Genomic DNA, 8,603 nt, shown 5'->3' with positions numbered 1-8,603 from the left:
AGACAATATCAGAGGTGGGCTTGGTATGTAACAAATTGTATTAGAGTTAATCATTGGGTGGTGTGCCAACGAGGCTGCTGGGAACACAAGGGGGTGGATTGTGAGATCCCACGTCGGTTGTGGAGGGGATGAAACATTTTTTATAACCATGTGGAAATCTCTTACTATTAGACGTGTTTTAAAACTGTGAGGTTGTCAACGATATGTAATGAGTCAAAGTAGACAATATCTTGGCTAATACTCATAATTTGTTGGAATAGTTCAGTTGGTTAGAGCGTATGATTGTTAACCATAAGGTCGGAGGTTCATCTCTCTTTTTATCAATGGGAATGAATCATTCCATTTTAGTATGTGGAAAAATTTAACCCTCCAACCAAAGTGGACAGTGTCATATAATTATGTAGGTTCGTGATTCCTAATATTGTTACAGTCTTAATCTAGCATTCTTAATAATAATATTGTGTAGTTTTTAGGGTAGTTTGTAGGTTCGTGATCAAGGACTCGGTTATTGCCTACAAGTAGTCTACTTATTTAGTTGCACTAGATATTACTTTTCCTTTTTGGGTGATCACTAATTGTTAGTTAAGATCACAGAGGAGGGTCGTCCCAAGCCATCAATTCTATATGTACAATTTGTTGTCCTTGGTTTTCGAATCTCGTTCCAATTTTTATCAAATTTTTCTTTGTCGCGTCAGTTCTATGTGTTACGAATTATTATCCTTAGTTTTCAAATCTCCTTTCAATTTTTATGAAATTTTTTCTTTGTTAGGATGTGTCATGAATAATGATTTGAAGTCTTAGAAAGTTGAGTTATTATAGTTCTTATATGCTTGAAAAATCATGTCTTTTATTTTACCTTTATTTGAGTTGTCAGAAGTGGGATTTGAACCCATGTCCTCTGATCCCGCATTGATTTGAGAGGAGAATGAATAATAACTTATAAGTGTCTGTAAACATCTCTAGTAGAGTGTTTTAAAATGGTGATTCTGACGACGATTTGTTATGGTAAAAAATGGACAATATTTTTTAGTGGCTGCAAATGGGAACGAAGCATTCCTTAGAAGAGTGTGGAAACCTCTCCCTAGTAGACTCATTTTAGAATTGTGAGGCTGATGATGATACGTAATGGGCAAAATCGGACAATATTTGTTAGCGGTGGGTTTGGGCTATTACAAAAGCTATCAAAGTAAGTCACCAAGCGTTGTGCCAGCAAGAACGTTGGGCCCCCAAGAAGAGTGGATTGTGAGATCTAACATTGGTTGGAGAGGGGATGAAACATTCCTTATAAGGATGTGGTGGGCTTGAGCTATTACAAAGAATTAGCTGGAATAGCTCAGTTGGTTAGAGCGTGTGGCTCTTAACCACACGGTCAGAGGTTCAAACCCTCCTTCTAGGGATGGTAATAATAAGTTATATATATTTGCTTATTATGTTTTATGACTTGTTAGGATGTGACATGATATGAAAGTATGGTACTTATGATATTGTATACACCACAATGCTATGTGCACTCCCTTCCCTTCATGGTATACCAATAGTGGGAGTGTATTCTAGTTGAAGCCCAGGTCAATGGGTAGGTATGCGAGCTCGCATGGGAGAAAATGTGTGTGTATGCAAGTCTGAGTAGAGAAGTATGCACATCAAATTTTATGATAACCATGATTTCATGTGTTTGCGTGAGTATGTGTTTGCGTGAGTAGAGAAGTAGTGGAGTTACTTAATGAGTATTTCTTAAAATACTCAAGACATGCGCTGCTCTTATTTTTTAGGTAAAGGCAAGGCACCTCTGCACAAATGATGATGTCGAGATGACGACCATGGGATCCAACGTACACAACACTAGTGAGATAGAGGGGTAGGATCAAACGTACAAAGATGGTTAACATCATGAGAAAGAAGGAGAAGAAACAAGATGTAGACAACGAGTTTTGATACGGACGAATGAAGAAAGGAAAATGCATGGAAACGAGTGGAGAAGACGAAGTCCACCTGCTCGAACCTAAACTCGAATACCCGCAACCTCATTCCAGTCAAGAAACCCCATACCCAGTTTGGTCTAGTAACTAGATACCCACCAACAATCAGTCTAGTAGTCTAGTTCCTCTGTGCTTTGCCCAAAACCCACATTCAATCCCAAATACACAGAACACAGCCCAACCCACGGATCCACTACACAAACCTGTGCGCCCACATGAACATTCAAGACCTGCGCCTCGAACCACTTTGCAACCTGCTCATATGTCATTGTCCCTCAGCGACAGGGTCACTGTTGCATACACCAGCTCCTTCGGCTCGGGATCTCGGAGTCCTAGGCTAAAAAATGGCGTATTAGGCTCGGTTTGATATTTTGACACCGACCTTTATGTTTTTTGCCCTTCCGAAGCTTATTTTTACTTTAATAGAAATATTTAAGGTCAGTATAACGTCTTATTTCTGAAGTTCAAGTTAAATTAAATTAGAAATGTAAATTACTAACGAAGCGAGATGGACGTTTTAATAGGAAACAACAACTGACAACACTTGAGTAACTTCGAGAGACAAAATTCACGCTCGCATGTGTGAGTCAAAAGAGGTGCGATCAAAGGATAAGGCGACACGATACATGTTGTTCCGAGCCGTTGACGAGTCGGGCTTTGAGAAGCTTGCCAATGCAACTACTTCAAAAGAAGCGTCAGAAACTTTAGGAAAACTGTTCAAAGGAATCGACCGAGTCAAGCAAGTGCATCTCCAAACTCTTCATGGCAAGTTGGAGAGCATGAAGATGGAGTCAAAAAGTGTATCTGAATACATCACGCATGTACAAACTATGGTAAACCAACTCAATCGAAATGGAGAAATGTTAGCTGAGATGCGGGTTTGGAGAAGATTTTAAGGTCATTAACCAACAACTTTGAGAATGTTGTATGCGCGATAGAAGAGTCAAAGGACCTAGCAACGTTCATATTCGACGAGCTAGCCGATTTTCTCGAGGCACATGAGCAACGTAAGAAGAAGAAGGAGGAAACACTTGATCAAGCACTTCAAACAAGGCGTCAATCAAAGATTAAAAGGTACTCTACTCTCAAAATTTTGAAGGTAGAGGTTTTGACCGTGAAAGTAGTAAAAATGGTCATGGTGCTCAAGGAAGTAGCCATGAAGGATAATATAAGAAGAAGGGACAGCCGAGCCAAGCAAATTGGCATGGAAGAGGACGCAATTGAGGAAGAGGTGGCTGATCAATTTACTCCAACATTCAGTGCTACAAATGTCACAAATATGCACTATGCAAACAATTGTAACTTCGACAAATGTTACAATTGTGGTTGAGGGGCATTTTGCAAAAGATTGTCGAGCCGATAAAAAGGTGGAAGAAACAATCAACCTAGCCTTGGTGACGCAACAAACGAAGGTCTTAGGTCTTCTCTTCATGGCTCAAAATGAAGATCTGAAAGCGTAAGAACACAATGGAGAAAAAGACGACGGCGATAGTTGTGAGGCGGTGGAAACCGTTGAAAATGAGGGGATACACAGCAGATTTGAAAAAATCACAATATTGGAGATGAGAAAATCGAAGAAGGAATCTATATTGAACACGTGATCGTCGAACGAGCCAAAGAAACTTCCAGATCATCAGAAGGAGAATAGAGATTTAGAGCAACAACCAAAATCTGCCGTGGATAAATCTATGGAGAAGTCTTAGTTGCAGACGTTGAAATCGCTGAACGAGCGCATTTTGAAGGAGAAAGTAGAGATTGAAAAAGAAAAGAAAGCTTTTAGAATTGAAAATTGAAAGCTTAGAGAAGGAAGGGCTGGGGTGAGTGAGAGTTCTTTGTATCTCAGACAAGAGAAGGAAGAGAATGGGAAAGTAATTTCTAAGCTTGTGAAAATAATTGAAGAAGTATGGAGAAAGAGAGGAAAGCTCCTGATAAGTCGTGGGTTCAAAACCAGAGGTGCGTGCTGGAAAGTGAAATTCTTTACATTGAAGCGTGGCACCATACGAATCGAGTTGAACATCCTTCTAGTCAAACTTGGTTAGACGTGGATGTGGGTCGAAAGAGCTATCGCGTGTCGCATCGAGTGGAGCCGCGTAACTTTACAACGCGCCTGACGCGTTATTCCACCTAACCGTCAATACGTGTCCCTCAGGCTGTCTGACACGCTTTCCCTCCCTCAAGTTGACACATGACACGCTTTCCCTCCCGCAAGTTGACACGTGGCTTGCTGACTATCTGACGCGCTTTCCATCCCACAAGTTAACATGTGGAAAATTTTCTCTCCTAACAATGAGCCTGACGCGTTATTCCACTCAATCGTCAATACGAGTCCCTCAGGCTGTTTGATACGCTTTCCCTCTCGTTATTCCACCCAATCGTCAGTACGTGTCCCTCAGGCTGTTTGATACGCTTTCCCTCCAGCAAGTTGACACGTGGCTTGCCGGCTATCTCACGTGCTTTCTTTCCCACAAGTTCACACTTGGCTTGCCTAAAAATTTTCTCTCATGCGAGTCGCAATACTGAATCTGGCCTTCAAAATGAGTTCACTTACCTCCTTGTTGGTGAAAAGACTCTAAGAAATCCTTGAATTTCAGTTTTCGTAAAAGAACATAGCGAACGGCCAAAATAAGTTCATATACCTTCTTCTTGTTCCTGAAATAACTCTCAGAAATTCTCGAATTTCATCCTTCATAGAAGAACATATCAAACGACTCAAATCTAAAGAAAAATTGTGAACGGCCGTATCATCGGTTTAAAGTTCGTATTGTAGTAACCCCGTATCATAAAAAGATATTATTAAGAATTAATAAAACTTGGCCTATGTAATTGTCGAACCTACAACCTTCACATTTTTAACACGACAATCTTACAACTGAGCTAATAGGCCATAGATTTTCTCTCTTGACAATGCGTCTGACGCGTTATTCCACCCAATCGTCAATACATGTCCCTCAGGCAATTTGACACGCTTTCACTCCCACAAGTTGACACATGGCTTGCCAAAATTTTTTCTCTCATGAGAGTCGCAATACCGAATCTGGCCTTCAAAGTGAGTTCATTTACCTCCTTGTTCGTGAAAAGACTGAGAAATCCTTGAATTTCATCTTTCGTAAAAGAACATATCGAATGGCCAAAATAAGTTCATTTACCTCCTTCTTATTCCTGAAAGGACATTCAGAAATCCTCGGATGAATATTATTAAGAATTAATAAAACTTGGCGTATGTAATTGTCGAACCTACGACCTTCACGTTTTTAACACGACAATCTTACAACTGAGCTAATTGGGCATAGATTTTATGCACATTATAGATCGTTAGCTCTTAATCCAGCCAATCGAGTTTCGTTTACATAAATTTATGCATAATAAACTTAAAAAAGTCATTATCTCCTAAAGTTCGTAATGTTTTAACTCGTATCATGAAAAGATATAATTAAAAATGAATGAAATTGGCCCATGAAGGTGTGTCAAACCTGCGACCTTCGCGTTACTACCACAACGCTCTAACCAACTGAGCTAATAAACCATAGATTTTCTCTCCTAACAATGCGCCTGACGCGTTATTCCACCCAATCGTCAATACGTGTCCCTCAGGCTGTTTGACACGCTTTCCCTCCCGCAAGTTGACACGTGGCTTGCCAGCTATCTCACATGCTTTCCTTCCCACAAGTTGACACGTGGCTTGCTGAAAAATTTTCTCTCATGAGAGTCACAATACTGAATCTGGCCTTCAAAGTGAGTTCATTTACCTCCTTGTTCGTGAAAAGACTGAGAAATCCTTGAATTTCATCTTTCGTAAAAGAACATATCGAATGGCCAAAATAAGTTCATTTACCTCCTTCTTATTCCTGAAAGGACATTCAGAAATCCTCGGATGAATATTATTAAGAATTAATAAAACTTGGCGTATGTAATTGTCGAACCTACGACCTTCACGTTTTTAACACGACAATCTTACAACTGAGCTAATTGGGCATAGATTTTATGCACATTATAGATCGTTAGCTCTTAATCCAGCCAATCGAGTTTCGTTTACATAAATTTATGCATAATAAACTTAAAAAAGTCATTATCTCCTAAAGTTCGTAATGTTTTAACTCGTATCATGAAAAGATATAATTAAAAATGAATGAAATTGGCCCATGAAGGTGTGTCAAACCTGCGACCTTCGCGTTACTACCACAACGCTCTAACCAACTGAGCTAATAAACCATAGATTTTCTCTCCTAACAATGCGCCTGACGCGTTATTCCACCCAATCGTCAATACGTGTCCCTCAGGCTGTTTGACACGCTTTCCCTCCCGCAAGTTGACACGTGGCTTGCCAGCTATCTCACATGCTTTCCTTCCCACAAGTTGACACGTGGCTTGCTGAAAAATTTTCTCTCATGAGAGTCACAATACTGAATCTGGCCTTCAAAGTGAGTTCATTTACCTCCTTGTTCGTGAAAAGACTGAGAAATCCTCGAATTTCATCTTTCGTAAAAGAACATATCGAATGGCTAAAATAAGTTCATTAACCACCTTCTTGTTCCTTAAAGGACTATCAGAGATCCTCGAATTTCATCCTTCATAGAAGAACATATCAAACGACTCAGATCTAAAGAAAAATTGTGAACAGCCATATCATCGGTTTAAAGTTCGTACTGTTGTAACCCCGTATCATGAAAAGATATTATTGAGAATTAATAAAACTTGGCCTATGTAATTGTCGAACCTTACGACCTTCACGTTTTTAACATGATAATCTTACAACTGAGCTAATTGGGCATAGGTTAAGAAAGATATCTATGTTAGTGGTAACTCATGTGAATCGAGCTGTCGATGAATAGGTGTTATAGAAACATTGCTCGAGAACTATGTGGTAACAGCGGGGATCATCCAAAGGCATCCAGTCGTGTCTGTTTATTTTTTATTTCTACCTTTAGTTTTTAATTCTTTTTTGACTATTGGTCAAGGTAAGAAGCGCTGCTCGAGAACTATGAGGTCACAGAGGGTGTCGTCCTAAGGAATCCAATCGTCTGTTTATTTTAAATTTCTACAGTTTTTTTTAGTTGTTTGTTGGTGGTCGGTCGACGTAAGAAGGTGTAACACTCAAAAAATGAAGCAAAGCCACCCACGTAAGACCGAAAGGATCAAATAAAGAAATTAAGAGGATTAAGCAAGGAAAAGGGTCTTAAGCAAGTCATTTCTATACCCTAATGAGTAAGTGGAAGGACTAAGGCCTTTGGATAAGTATTGGGAATGAAAGCATAAGTGAAAAGGATGAAAAGGCCACTTTACAATTTTAAAGAAAATTTTCGGATATTTGATTCCTTATCTAGTGGGAATTTCAAGATGCTCAATGACTCAAAAATGACCAACAAGAGATGAAGAAATTTTTAGGAAAATTATGAATTTATTAGAAAAAATACTAATAAAATATTCTGAAAGTGGCAAATTACCAAATTACCCTGATGATATGGATAATTACAAAAGTGCCATCCTACTAAAAATAAAAACTTCTACATGTGACCGTCTGCTTAAAGTCCTTTGAATCTGAAAGTGACAGAACGTTGGATTTTCGAACCCTCTCAGATTCGAGTGTTTACGCCCTTACGAACCAAACAAACACCATAAACGGGATTAGAGGGAGGAGGAGACAAAAAAATGGAGGAAAAGGGACATTGAAATGACGTGACCGAGGAGAGAGAGTCGCCAAAAAATTCTCTAGTAATCGGGATGAGGGAAACGAAGTCCGACACGAGATCCGACTCACGACCCAAAACCCACAGGCAACCCTAACCGATGTGAGGGTGGAGAAGATGAAGTCCACCTGGTCGGACCCAAACTCGAATGCCCGCAACCTCGTTATAGCCAAGCAACCCCATACCTAGTTTGCTCCAGTAACCTAAAATACAAAGCTTCAACCCAACAATGCAATCAGATACCAACTAGCAACCAGTCCAGTAGTCTAGTTCCTCTGTGCTTGGCCCAAAAATCCACATTCAAACAAAAAAATACACAGAACACGGTCTAACCATGATCCACTACACCAACTTGTGTGCCCACATGAACATTCAAGACCCATGCCTCGACCCACTTTGCAACTTAATCATGTGTCAATGTCCCTCAACGGCAGGGTCACTATTGCATACACCGGCCCCTTCGGCTTAGCTTCTCGGAATTTTAGGCTAAAAAACGACATATTTGGCTTGATTTGACATTTTTGACACGAACCTTTACATTTTTTACCTTTCCGAAGCTGATTTTTTTTTTAACATAGGTAATTATGAATCAGTTAATAGAGGTCCTAGTAGACATTTTCTCTAAATCCTAAGATGATGGACAGTTATATCAAGGACGCCAGTGTATTCCAGGCTCACAAATCATCATTTGCTATGCACTCAGGTAGTATAGAAAATCAGAGTGTCCTTGAGATTGAGGCGTAAGGGTAAACTTGAACAATACTAACTTTTGTAGAAGCTTGGAAGCCATTTTAAATCTTTAGTGAGTTCAATTGATTTCAATAATGATAAGCTATTGTATTTTTATTTTACCTTTATTTGAGTTGTTAAAAGTGGGATTTGAATGCACACCCTCTACCTATTCTTTATAACTATTCTTTATATTCTTTATAAAAATATAAAG

At 39.5% G+C, this 8,603-nt stretch overlaps 1 non-coding gene across 1 annotated transcript; it reads left to right on the top strand.

Moving 5' to 3' along the window:
- The first annotated feature begins 1,322 nt into the window (after nt 1–1,322).
- TRNAK-CUU lies at nt 1,323–1,396 on the top strand. The gene has a single exon. It is a non-coding gene; the product is annotated as a tRNA-Lys (tRNA).
- The last annotated feature ends 7,207 nt before the right edge of the window (nt 1,397–8,603 follow it).

This window comes from Cucurbita maxima, unplaced genomic scaffold (genome assembly GCF_002738345.1).
Source record: "Cucurbita maxima cultivar Rimu unplaced genomic scaffold, Cmax_1.0 Cma_Scf00072, whole genome shotgun sequence".
In the NCBI taxonomy this organism is placed as follows: domain Eukaryota; kingdom Viridiplantae; phylum Streptophyta; class Magnoliopsida; order Cucurbitales; family Cucurbitaceae; genus Cucurbita; species Cucurbita maxima.
The sequence above is the reverse complement of the archived record's forward strand: the minus strand, read 5'-3'. Positions and strand labels throughout refer to the sequence as shown.